Source organism: Dioscorea cayenensis, chromosome 9, assembly GCF_009730915.1.
Source record: "Dioscorea cayenensis subsp. rotundata cultivar TDr96_F1 chromosome 9, TDr96_F1_v2_PseudoChromosome.rev07_lg8_w22 25.fasta, whole genome shotgun sequence".
NCBI classification, from domain to species: Eukaryota; Viridiplantae; Streptophyta; class Magnoliopsida; order Dioscoreales; family Dioscoreaceae; genus Dioscorea; species Dioscorea cayenensis.
This window is the reverse complement of record NC_052479.1, coordinates 5,992,869-6,007,229: the sequence shown is the minus strand read 5'-3', so window position 1 is coordinate 6,007,229 and position 14,361 is coordinate 5,992,869. Positions and strand designations below refer to the sequence as shown.

The 14,361-nt window shown below is 42.8% G+C and overlaps 1 non-coding gene across 1 annotated transcript; it reads left to right on the top strand.

Annotated features, from left to right (window-relative positions):
* Positions 1–9,092: 9,092 nt before the first annotated feature.
* LOC120269842 lies at positions 9,093–9,199 on the top strand. The gene has a single exon (XR_005539474.1). It is a non-coding gene; the product is annotated as a small nucleolar RNA R71 (small nucleolar RNA).
* Positions 9,200–14,361: the final 5,162 nt, after the last annotated feature.

The window sequence follows — 14,361 nt, the reverse complement described above, 5'->3', positions numbered from 1 at the left end:
TAGTATCACTCTAGGGGTGTATTCACAATCAAGCATTCAAAGTTGGAACTCACAATAAACATTAATTAATTGAAAGCATAATAAAGAGATTCAAAGAAATGAATACATCCTACGTCTCATCAAATACCCAAGTACCCACTAGAGGTTTAGCTCTCTATGGGGCAAAATACAATAGATAATGAAATCAAAAGTATAGAGATGTAATCCAAGAATGAAAACCCCTTGTGTTTGTGTCGAAGGTCTTGTGGATTGGCCACGTCTTCTTCAAAGGTCCCCTCGTCAAACCTAGGGCATACCTCGCCGGATAGGTGCTGACGAAAGCTGCCAAAATAGCTCTCTTCCGAAGGAAATGCGGCGTTGAAGGCCGTCAAACCTCTCCAAAGCCTTGCCAAAACCTCTCCAAACCATGGCCGCTGGCGCCTACAAAGATGGGGAAAGGTGGAAGAAAATTTAGGGGAAAAGATAGAGAAATCGGCGCTGAATCGCGGCTTTTAAAGGGCTAGAATCGAGCATCCACACGGGCGCGTGGAATTTCTACACGCCCCTGTGGAATTTCCACACGGTCGTGTGAATTCTCTGGAATTCTGATTTTCGTCCGGCTGTAAATAGTAAATGCTACAGTAAAATACTACGTCGATTTGGCTACAGCAGCTTGGTGCAGTACTCCGCAAAAAATGCTCCCGAATCCACTTTTCATAAGGCAACATAAACGGGCACACGTTTATGCCGTAGATCGCGTCGCTTTTTCAATAAACGGTTTCATTGGTGAAGATCTTGTTATCAATGCAGAAGTCCGGATACACAAATGTGACTGCCCTTGTGGCCCTCCAAATCATTGTAATTGCTTGAATACATGGAGGTTAGCACACATTCACGTATCTTTGAGCCCAACTTGTGTCTTCGCGTTTGTTCGTTCCAAGATTTCATCAAATAGTGCATTCACGATCTACTTTTGTCTTCTTTTTCTTAAAACATAGCTTCACAACCCTACCTGCGCAAAAGAGCACAAATAGACATGTATTAGGGCTTAAACCTGATAAAAGTAATGCTCATTGTAAAGAAAGAACACTTCGCATTCTTAACACACAAACACTTATCAAACTCCCCCACACTTAAGATTTTGCTTGTCCTTAAGCAAAAATTAAACATTTTGTGCATAGATGAAGGAAATATTTGAAGTGCTTGGCCTTAGGTTCACCAAAGTATACAAAGAGAGCATTCTACAAGTAAGGGAAATTTCAACACTAAACATGAAAAATCGAAGCTCTAGCTAAAAACTTGAATAAAAAAGGACAACAAACCCGAAATCGTGAAAGTGTGTGGACTCACTCAAGTCAACCCAAAGTATACTCCTCAAAGCTCTAAGTATAAGGGACTTATTTATCTACAACAAGAAAGCAACACCAATTTATAAGAATGTAGTAGCTTCACACATTCTCTAAGGTAGCCCTTTCCCAAGCGGCCGCTAAGATGGCTTTCACACTTTCGAGGTGGTAGCTTGACAAGGTCCCCTTGCGTATATCCCGCAAGTGCGCGGGTTTGTCGAAGTAATAATCTCGGGTAAGCAGGTATCGAATCCACAGGGAATAGGAAATAAAAATACTTAATTCAATTCTTAGCTATGTGAAAGATCAATGATGATAAGTGTGACAATGATTCAATTCTCAACAATAAAAACAACAAGTAAGAGAGCAAAAGTAAAGAAAGGGGGTAAGGTAATCGATAAAGATGGGGTACTCAGATAATGCTCCGCCTAGGATAATTGTTTCAAGTGCATCAACCCTCTATTATGCTTCCTAATCGATGCAATGGTGAGTTGTGGAAATCCTTAATTACATAGTCCCAAATCTAAGGTCAACTATGCCTAACTCTATACTGTCCCGGAGGAGAAATCGAACAATCTCATCACCTCGCACTCGCATAGAGTTGCAATGAGCTCTAGGGATTCCAAGTGATAAATCTCTTCCTAATTATAGACCTAACTCTTTGGTCCAGGTGGAAGGTCCCTAACCACAATTGAACCCTAGATACTAAGATCACCTCAACGCTTCACTCCGTTGCACGCGCAACTAAGCCCCAGCGGAAGGTCATCCCTTCAACCATTCAATCTATTATGGCCACAAAGAACTCGAGCAACGGAGGTAGAATCTATCACGTCAGAGGGGAAAGGGGATGCTCCTGTACCTCTCGACTCACCCTCTCAACCCTCTCCAACCTAGCTGTGTGTAACGCTCGTGGTGTGTCACTCACTCACAAGGTTACCAATGAGAACTCTCAATCCTAGTGTCACTCTAGGGGAAATGTTCATACAATCAAGCATTCAAGGTTGGAACTCACAATAAACATCAATTAATTGAAAGCATAATAAAGAGATTCAATGAAACAAATACATCTTAGCGTTCACAATAACCAAGTACCCACTAGGGGTTTAGCTCTCCGTGGAGCTAAGTACAATCAAAGAAATAAAATGTAAAAGCAATGAATCCATAAAGAAACCCCCTGGATAGTCGTGTTGATGGTCTTATGGAAAGTCCTCTACTCGTCGTCCAAGGATTCCCTCGTCCGGTATAGGATACGCCTCGACGGAAGCTCCCCTACCAACCTTCTTCCTAAAGAATGACAATATCGGAGCCATAGAACCTCTCTAAAACCTTGGCCAATACCACCTCAAAACCCTAGCCGAAGCCCTCTTTCAAGTTGGGGAAAAGATTGAGAAAAAATACTAAAATCGGGGCTGATTCGGCTTTAAATAGGGCTGGAATCGGGCAACTACACGGCCGTGGATGCTTCACGCACTCGTGCAGAAGGCGTGGATAATTTCCACACGCCCGTGTGGATTCTCTGAACTACTTTTCTCTCGGCCGGCTGTGAATAGTACTACTACAGTACTTGCTACCGTTTTGCTATAGTGCTCTGCTACAGTATCCTTCCTGAATAGCTTCCCGAATCTATACATTCATCTGAGTAACACAAACGGGCACACATTCACATCATGGATCACTTGCTTCTTCAATGATAGGCAAGTTGGTGAAGCTATTGTTCTATGTGCATAAGTCAGAATGCTCGAGTGTGACTGCCTTTGTGCCCCTCCAAATGGATGTGCCAAACTCGAATACGAGGAGGTTGGCACACACTCTAGCATTTCACATCGACCTATGTCTTCGCGTTTGAAACTTAGCAAGATTTCCTCCAAAATCGGTGCATTGTAATCCACATTGGCTTCTTTCCTTCATAAACGGCCTCACAACCCTACCTGCATAAAAGTAACATAAAAACACACATATTAGTGTAAAACCCCGAGAAACGTAATGCTCAACATAAGGAATGAACGCTTCGCATTCATATCGTACAAGCACTTATCAAACTGCCCCACACTTATACTTTTGCTTGTCCTCAAGCAAAAATTAAACATTTTGTGCATCAATGAGGAACATATTGAAAGTTCTTGGCCTTAGGTACACCAAAGTATACAAAGAGAGAATTCTACAAGTAAGGGAAATTTCAACATTAAATACAAAAAATCAAAGCTCTAGCTAAAAACTTGAATCAAAAAGGAAAACAAACCCGAAATCGTGTACGCATGTGAACTCACTCAAAACAACCCAAGGTATACTCCTCAAAGTTCTAAGCACAAGGGACTCATTTATCTACAAAGGTGACATCAATTTCAAAGATGGTAGTAGCTTCACACATCCTCTAAGGTAGCCCTTTTCCAAAGCGGCCGCTAAGGTGGCTTTCACACTTTCGAGGTGGTAGCTCTTTCTACCGGAGTAGTAGCTTTCACTCATCATATGAGATAGCTCTTTCTCTCTTTAGGGCATAGCTAGTATCCGACTTATGAGAGTAGCTTCATACTTCATAGGTGGTAGCTCTTTCCACCCAACAAGCAGAAATAAACAATAAAACTAATTTTTTCTTTCTTTTGATTTTCCATTTTATTTTATTTTTTTTATTTTTTTTTCAGAATTTAACACAAGAAACAACTATAACTAGTCCCTTTAACATCAAACTTGAGTTTCCAAAAGAGTTTAAAGAGTAAGTAGTGCACTAAGTGTAAATCGGGCAAAAATTCCTAGAAATTGAAGCAAGAACTAGAGCATGAAAACATTCAATGTTAGAAATTTTCCTAAACTCAAGAATACAATCAATGCAACTAAGGTGAACCACCATTGGCTATGTGAGCATATATCAATCATGAACAATATAAAAGAATGTGCGCACTATGAAACTCCCCCCCACACTTAAGTTGTACATTGTCCCCAATGTACACATGCAAGCTCACTCAAAATAAATATATCATTCAAAAGCAAATATGGGAGAAGCAATCAAAACAATACTCCCTTGACGGGTTGTGAAGCTCATATGGCTAAGTGCCTAAGCATCTTGGTTGTGCCCATGACTAAGTGTCAATCCCCAAGAAGACAAGACCATCTACACGCATACACGAGGGGGTTCAGTGAAGCTCAATAAAAAATAAAATATCTCGAGTATATATAAAAGATAGACAACGAATACAACTCGAGATGCAAAATGAAAATAAACTCAGAAGGAGAATCCTTTCTGAGTGAACAAGTCTGAAATAAAATGCATAAAAGAAAAAGAACTAAAAATCAAATGTCGGTGTCGCCCTTGGGCTCAGGTGCTGCTACTGCTGGTGAAGATACAAATGGTGGGCCCACCGGTGCGGGGTAGGGGATGAGGATGTCGGAGGAACTGAGGGTCTAGATCTCAATAGATCTCGTAGAAAGTCGAACTGGGCCATAAGATCTGTATACTGAGCTGACTGTATAGAATGGAGATCCACCATCTCGGTCTGAATCTCTCTCACAATGCTCTCAAGCCTCTCAATACGGTCACAAGCTCGAGGACCATGTGCTGCTTGAGGTCTGGGAATCTGCGGGGAACCCTCTGCAGTAACTCTTTCGCTCCTGGCGGTCTCTGGGGTAGCTGTAGTAAGAATATAGACCCCTGGCCCACATCTCCTTACCAACCCCATCATCCTGATCATATCAAACGCAAGAGGGTTAGGCGCAACTATCCTCTCAGCACCACCTAAAGCATCCCCTAAACCCATTCCCAAAATGAGCCTGGTAATATAGGGGCCATCAAATAATAAACCCACTCTCACAGACTGACCTTGTTACCTCAGAATATCTGCTAATATGCACCCCAAGTGAATCGGCACATTGCGGAACATGCAGTATAAAAAGAGAAGATCCTGCTTGGTCAGAGCAGATGTGTTATCTGCTCGATCTGACACAGACCTGCTGATAACTGTGTGTAAATACTTGTAGCTCGACTGGGATAGGCTAGTGGCCTTCGGCAACCCCGGTTCATACTCCCCATATCCACACAGAATCCTATACGCATGATGTGGAGTCACTGATAGCGGAAAATCCGCCGGTAATCATCTATACTCCACTGTACCTGTATAAGCGATATCGTACAGGTCCGTACGAATCAGAAACTCAGTGATACTCATGGAAAACGGATGTCCGAATGCCTAAAACTGTATAGCATCCGTAGTGTCAAATCTCCCATGCATCAACTGAAACTCAAAAGACGCTAAAACCTCAAGCGTCAATGCGCGGTAAGCTGGCTCACTGATCGTTAGTAGCCTCCTCCAGCTTCCTATTGCTAGCATCTTATCAATTTCATTAGCCAGCTCATCGCCCTGCTGAATATCTCTCAGTACTTGCAAATCCGCGAAACAAGTCTGACCAAAACCGAGTGTTGAATGTCTCTCAAATCAAATATGATGCTCCGGATTTGAGAAATCCAAGTGTAGTGGCTAGGGTGGGGTGACTCTGAGATGCTTTACTTCGTTCTTCTTGAGCGAGGTGCCATATCATCCTATAGAAGAAGAAAAATGATCAAAGAAGCTCAAAAAGCAATATCTCTGCGAATTCCACACGGGCTTGTGGAAGTACCCACGCTGTGTGGATCCGGAGGGCGTGAAAGTCTCGCAGCGGTGCACAACAACTCTCAAAAATTCAACTTAGAACCGCGTCCAGATGCTTTCTAAACATACACCATGCAGTGTAAAAATGAAAATTCACAATGAAAGATATTTAGTGTATGAAAAACAATAATTGGCGAAGGAAAGAGGATAAAAAGGTTACCGATGAAATAAATGCAAAAATTCTGAGAATCGGCACGATATGCAATGAAAAAAAATTCCTCCAAAACAACGATGATCGGTCGAGAAGATGATCAGAGGTGGTTTTCAGGAGACAGGAGATGAGAGATGAGACAATTCAAAAGATTTTTAAAGAAAAAATCGCGTCTCTTGGAATTCTGTGCATCCACACGGGCGTGTGGAAATTACCCACGCCCGTACGCTCCACAGGAGAGCATCATAGGGGCAGGTGCACACCCCTGGGCGGTCTCGGGAAAAACTCTCACTGACTCTGAATGATCTCCCACGGCCGTGCGGAAAATACCCATGCCCGTGTGCCCAACCCATAGGAGCAGCTGCATGCTCTTGTCGCTTCTCTGGACATCCAAGAAAAATACCAAGTGTTCTACACATCCGTGCGGAAATTCTCCACGGGCGTGGACATTCACATGCCCAACTCATAGGGGCAGCCGCACGCCCTGTGTTTTCTCGGGATGGAGAGAACTCCTCTGCAGAGTTTCGCACGGGAGTATGGAATTACCCAGCCCGTGCGTGGTTCACAAGATCGCCAATAGGGGGAAGTCCATGCCCCTGTGTGCTCTTGGGAAAATCCGCCCAACTCTTCAGGAATTCACACGCCCCTGTGCCTTCTCTGGATGAGCTTGCAATACAAATCCACGGGTGTGCGGAAATTTCACACACCCGTGTGTCTTCACTGGATGCCTTAGAAAAATCTGCAGGCTCTGCAGAAGATTTCTGAACATGTTTACCCACTCAGAGCCTGCTCTATTATGCAATTTTTACCAGTGAAAAACATGAAATCGAGCTCACACGACCAAACTTCACCAATTCCACATGAAAACACACAATGACTTTAGATACCCACAACAAAATCGCAGCACAAGCATCATAAAAATCAAGACACCAACACTTAACAATTTATTCATGCAAACAACCTAACTAAAATAAGAATACAGGAAACACTTGGGTTGCCTCCCAAGAAGCGCTTGTTTAACGTCACTTAGCTTGACGTACCTTGTCTTACCTCACGGGGGTTCATGAATGAAAGTTACCCTCTTACCCATGGCTTGAAAGCATGATGTGCAAAGTCTCTTGAGAGTAGAGGGTGTATTATCGGGCTTCAGACCACCTAACAATGATACGTCCAAGTTCTTCAGTTCAAGTATATCTCCAACAGACTTGGAGTGTTTCCGGTGGCGTCTCCTAGCGATCTTCATTTTTTGGAGCACTTTCTTCAAGATCCCTGGGGTAGATGGTACTTCTTCTATCGAACCAAGCATTATTACTTCTTCATAATCCTCCTCTTGGTCGAACAAACCTTCATACGTATCCAGATTGAACATTTCCTACATGTATTCATCAATAATCTCATTAGTAATGTCTAGAAAGTATAAAGTATCATCGAAGTCAAGAGAATGCCGCATGGCTTCAGCAAGGCAGTATGTGAGCTTGTCATCTCCAACTCTCAATGTGAGCTCTCTACCGTCGATATCAATCAATGCTTTGGAAGTCCGCAAGAACGGTCTCCCAGTATCAAGGGTACATCCGCATCCTCATCGATATCTAGCACTACAAAGTCAACCTGAAAAATGTACTTGTCCACCTTGAAAAGCACATATTCAATGCTGCCTCTCGGATGTCGTACTGTTCGGTCTGCTAGTTGCAAAGTCATCTGAGTAGGCCTAGGCTCACCCAAGCCTAGCTTTTGAAAGAAGGTGTATGGCACGACATCGATACTGGCCCCTGAGTCTGCCAATGCCATTTACTCACCAAGATTGCCAATGTTACATGGAATGATGAAGCTTCCCAGTCTTTCTTCTTGTTCGGCACATTCTTTTCCAATACCGCCGAGCATGAAGCATCTAAAATCACTGAAGCACTCTCCTCCAACTTCCTTTTGTTGGTCAACAAGTCTTTCAAGAACATCACATACTTAGGCATTTGGGCCAATGCCTCAATAAAAGGAATATTAATGTCGAATTGCTTGAACAAACTCAAGAACTTCTTGTATTGTTCATCCCCTTGGTCATTTTTCAATCTAGAGGGATAAGGGATTCTTGGCTTGAAAGGTGGGGGTGCCACCTCTTTCTCTTTGCTTGTTCCCTCTTCTACCTCTATAACCTCAGGTGCGTGTACTTTTGACTTCTCACTCGGAAGCCTACCTTCAACCTCACGACCACTTCTCAAAGTGTTCTCCTTCACGTGCTCTCTAAGATTGGTCTTTGTATTGCTCGGCAACCTTTCATGTGGCCTTTCAGAGAGAGACTTCGCAATTTGCCCCACTTGATTTTCAAGGTTATGCAAAGAGGCGGTGTGGTTGTGAAGTGTAGCCTCAACTGATTCAAACCTAGTATTAGTAGATTGCACAAATCTAGCCAAGTGCTTCTCTAGGTCAGTCATTCGGGTTTCCAAACTTGAGACTCTGTTTTCCACCTGAGGGGTTTGTTGTTGTTGTTGGAAACCCGATGGCCCCATGGCCTTTTGTGGACCTTGATTACTCCATGAGAAATTGGGATGATTCTTCCAACCTGGATTGTAGGTATTGCTATATGGGTTTCCTTAAGGTCTCATGCCATTACCTACAAAATCAACATTCTCCACCGAAGAAACATCACCAATAGAGATCAGGCAATCGGAGGGAGCATGTCCTTCACCACACCCGGTGCAATTAGTCACGGCCGCCACTCTATTTGAAGTTAGAAGATCTAACTTCTTAATCAAATTTTCCACTTGGGCCGCCAACGAAGTTACCGCATCTATCTCATAGAGATCGGCCACCTTTTCCTTCTCCCTAGAATTCCATTGGTAGCTATTTAACCCCATTTCTTCAATCAACTAACGGGCCTCATCGGGGGTCTTGCTACCTAATGTACCTCCTGCTGCCGCATCCAAGAGTTACCTTGTACTCGGGTTCAAACCATTGTAAAAGGTTTGAACAATCATCCACTCTGGGAATTCGTGTCACGGGCAATTCCTCAGGAGCTCCTTGAACCTTTCCCATGTCTCGAATAGATACTCCAATTCTAACTGAACAAAGAATGAGATCTTGTTCCTAAGCTTTGCTGATTTTCCGGGAGGGAAATAACGAGCTAGAAAAGCTTCCACCATCTCCTCCCACGTTGTAATTGACGCACTAGGTAACGAGTGTAGCCACTGCTTCGCTCTTCCATTTAGGGGAAATGGGAAGGCTCACAATTTGATGGCATCATCCGTCACCCCATTTATTTTTAGCATATCACACACCTCGAGAAAGCTCTCTATGTGACTATTTGGATCCTCATCGGCCAAACCATTAAATTGTGCAGACTGGTGTAACATGTGGATGAATGCCGGCTTCAACTCAAAGTTCTGAGCTGTAATTGGGGGACACACAATGCTCGACTGTGTCCCCAACACTGAAGGTCTGGCATAATCAGATAATGTTCGCTGTTGCTCATTCTGTTCTGCCATGTTTTCAGATCCTTCCACTTCCAAATCAGCTAAATTAGGCTCTTCTTGTACAGGCTCTTTCACTTTTTTTCTAAGTGCACGTTCAAGCTCGGGATCCACTTCAATTAATATTGAGGGATTCCCTCAGGTCATAACCTGGAGCTGCACATAAAAAGAAAGAAAAAGAAATCAGAACAATGATAGAATAAGAAGATATAGAATAGAATGTTTGATGAAATAGCTAAGAAAACAATCTGCAAGGTATCTCTAAATTCCTACTCTCCGGCAACGGCGCCAAAAACTTGACAAGGTCCCCTTGCGTATATCCCGCAAGTGCATGGGTTTGTCGAAGTAATAATCCCGGGTGAGCGGGTATCGAATCCACAGGGAAAAGGGAATAAAAATACTTAATTCAATTATTAGCTATGTGAAAGATCAATGATGATAAGTGTGACAATGATTCAATTCTCAACAATAAAAACAACAAGTAAGAGAGCAAAAGTAAAGAAAGGCGGTAAGGCAATCGATAAAGATGGGGTACTCGGATAATACTCCGCCTAGGATAATTGTTTCAAGTGCAAGAACCCTCTATTATGCTTCCTAATCAATGCAATGGTGAGTCATGGAAATCCTTAATTACATAGTCCCAAATCTAAGGTCAACTATGCCTAACTCTATACATGTCCCGGATGAGAAATCGAACAATCTCAACACCTCACACTCGCATAGAGTTGCAATGAGCTCTAGGGATTCCAAGTGATAAATCTCTTCCTAATTATAGACCTAACTCTTTGGTCCAGGTGGAAGGTCCCTAACCACAATTGAGCCCTAGATACTAAGATCACCTAAACGATTCACTCCGTTGCACGCGTAACTAAGCCCAGTGGAAGGTTATCCCTTAGACCATTCACTCTATTATGGCCACAAAGAACTCGAGGAACGGAGGTAGAATCTATCACATCGGAGGAGAAAGGGGATGCTCCTGTAGCTCTCGACTCACCCTCTTAACCCTCTCCAACCTAGCTTTGTCTAACACTCGTACTATGTCACTCACTCACAAGGTTACCAACGAGAACTCTCAACCCTAGTGTCACTCTAGGGGAAATGTTCATACAATCAAGCATTCAAGGTTGGAACTCACAATAAACATCAATTAATTGAAAGCATAATAAAGAGATTCAATGAAACAAATACATCCTAGGGTTCACAATACCCAAGTACCCACTAGGGATTTAGCTCTCCATGGAGCTAAGTACAATCAAAGAAATAAAATGTAAAAGCAATGAATCCATAAAGAAACCCCCTCGATAGTCATGTCGATGGTCTTGTTGAAAGTCCTCTATTCGTCGTCCAAGGATTCCCTCGTCCGCTATAGGATACGCCTCGACGGAAGCTCCCCTACCAACCTTCTTCCTAAGGAATGACAATGTCAGAGCCGTAGAACCTCTCCAAAACCTTGGCAAATACCACTCAAAACTCTAGCCGAAGCCCTCTCTCAAGTTGGGGAAAAGATGGAGAAAAGAATACTAAAATCGGGGCTGATTCGGCTTTAAATAGGGCTGGAATCGGGCAACTACACGGCCGTGGATGCTTCACGCGCCCGTGCGGAATTTCAACACGGGCGTGGATAATTTCCACACGCCCGTGTGGATTCTCTGAACTAGTGTTCTCTCTGCCGGCTATGAACAGTGCTGCTACAGTACTTGCTAACGTGTTGCTAAAGTGCTCTGCTACAGTATCCTGCCTGAACAGCTTCCCGAATCCATACTTTCATCGGAGTAACGCAAACGGGCACATGTTCACGTCGTGGTTCACTTGCTTCTTCAATGATAGGCAAGTTGGTAAAGCTCTTGTTCTATGTGCATAAGTCGGAATGCTCGAGTGTGACTGCCTTTGTGCCCCTCCAAATGGATGTGCCAAACTCGCATACGAGGAGGTTCGCACACACTCTAGCATTTCACATCGACCTATGTCTTCGCGTTTGAAACTTAGCAAGATTTCCTCCAAAATCGGTGCATTGTAATCCACATTGGCTTCTTTCCTTCATAAACGGCCTCACAACCCTACCTGCATAAAAGTAACATAAAAACACACATATTAGTGTAAAAACCCGAGAAAAGTAATGCTCAACATAAGGAATGAACGCTTCGCATTCATATCGCACAAGCACTTATCATAGCTCTTTCTACCGGAGTGGTAGCTTTCACTCATCCTATGAGATAGCTCTTTCTCTCATTAGGGCATAACTAGTATCCGACTTATGAGAGTAGCGTCATACTTCATAGGTGGTAGCTCTTTCCACCCAAAATACAAAATAAACAAGAAAACTATTTTGTTCCTTCTTTTCATTTTCAATTTTCTTTTTAGCAAAATAACATAAGAAACAAAACTAAAACTAGTCCCTTTAATATCAAAGTTGAGTTTCCAAAAGAGTTTAAAGAGTGAGTAGTGCACAAGTGTCAATCGTGCAAAAATTCCTAAAAAGTCAAGCAAGAACTAGAGCATGAGAACATTCAATGTTAAAAATTCTCCTATACTCAAGAATACAATCATTGCAACTAAGGTGAACCGCCATTGGCTACGTGAGCATGTATGTTAATCAAAACTTGTGTAAAAGTCATGTGCAATGTGAACTCCCCCCCTCACACTTAAAATGTACATTGCCCTAAATGTACACATGCAAGCACAATAAAAGTAATACAATTTAGAACACATGTGGGAGTGGGCAATTGAAACAATACTCCCCTGACTCCTAGTGGTTCGTTTGATGGAGCTAAATCCTTGGGAGTTAAATTCCAATGGGTTGTGAAGCACACACGGCTTAACCGTGCCTATGACTAATCCTCAATTTCTATACTGACAAGACCATCTTCACGCATACACAAGGGGGTTCAATGAAGCTCAATAAACAAAAACAACTCGAGTATATAAAAAAAATATAGCAATGAAATACAACTTGAGACAAAACTAAAAGATAAACTCAGAAGGAAGATCCTTTCTGAGCACACAATTCCAAAATAAAATGCAAAAAATAAAATACGAAAAATAAGAACAGAGAAGGGAAAGACGCCTCAAGTGTAGGTGTCAATTGCTGGTGCATCTGTTATCGCTGCTGGTGAAGATGACGCTAGTGCTGCAAAATAAATAAAGATTGGGCAAAGAAAAGAGAAAGATAAGCTTACCGATGAACTCAAGTAACAACCCTTTAAAACGATGGTGAGAGGTCAGGAGAGTGGAAGGGTGTTCTCTGAGTGATTAGGAGTGTAAAGATGAAGAAAACCGAAAAGATTTTAAAGAAAACCCACGGCTCTTGAGTTTTTTGTGCATCCACACGGGCGTGTGGAAATTACCCATGCCTGTGTGACTCCCCAGGAGAGACCCACGAGGCGGGGCGCATGCCCACAGTGGCTTCTCAGTCCAACGAGAAAAATTCTCTAAGTATTTCCTGCCCGGTGCGAGAATTCCACAGGGGATGGATCCTTCTTGGGCAATTCACGAGGCGGGCGCACACCCTGTGTCTTCTCGGGATGGAGGAGAAATTCTCTGCGAGAGAAACACACGCCCGTCGCGAGAAATTCCACCGCAGGCGTGGGTCATCTAAAGGTCGCTCACAAGGGGTGAGTCCACGCCCTGTGCCATCTCTGGATGATCTCTGAGGCAGCATGCGCCCGTGCGAAAATTCCACATGGGCATGTGTTTTCTCTGGACACTTAGAAAACTTTGCAGGCTTTTCAGAAAATTCCTGAACACAAATATAAACTCAGAGCCTGCCTAATAATGCAATTTTAACTAGAGAAAACACGAAAAATACGCTCAAACGACCAAGATTCTTCGCCACGCACGATTAGGCACATGCTAACACTACAATGTCCACAAGAAAATCACAGCAAAAACATCTAAGAATCAAGATCCCAACACTCAAGTCCTTATTCATGCAGATACTAACTAAAAACTAGAAAAATATTAAACACTTGTGTTGCCTCCCAAGAAGCGCTTGTTTTACGTCACTTAGCTTGACGTACCACTTCCTTACCTTATGGAGGCTTGAAAAGAGTGTATTCCTCCCGGCTAGACATTGCATAGCTACTTCCTTTAAACCAAGAATCTACTTGCCGGGTTGGAATATTTGTTGGAGAGACCAACCATCTTACCTTTAGCCTCCAAGGAAACAATTTAGGTAGGGAATTGTCCAAGCTTAGCACAGGTGGGTCATTGGATGGTTTCAATCTCCTGCCCACATCTTCTCCCAAACCCAAAATCACTTTCTTGCAATTTATGAATTGATCAATCCCAAAGAGTGGTGCTTGTTCCATTACCTTAGGATTTACTTCTTCTTGTGTATTTTCAGCTTGAAAGGAACATAACAATAGCAAATCCCCTTGAAAATTTTCTCGCGCTAGCACAATCATCATTCACCTTGTCCAAAATCTAAAAAAATGGTATTCGACTTCTCCCTTTTCATTTTTACGCACCAATGTACTCAATTTGCCCAACTTCTTCATTGTCGTTCACTACCACATCATCTCTACAAGGAACTTGAATTGCTTGCTCAAATGCTTGTTGTTCCTTGGAAAGTGTGTCAAGTATCCCTCTAATTGATTCTCAAGGTTTTTTTATAGGAGGCTTCATGACATCTTAGTGTGGTCTCCATATTTTTGGAGGCGAGACATCGGATGCTTCAATGAGAGTTAGCTAATACTCTTTGCAAGCTGAAGTACATCCTCTCCGAGTATCTCACCCTTTTTGACATTCCTCTTGAGGGGCTTCCCAATATTGTCCTTTTCAATTGGATG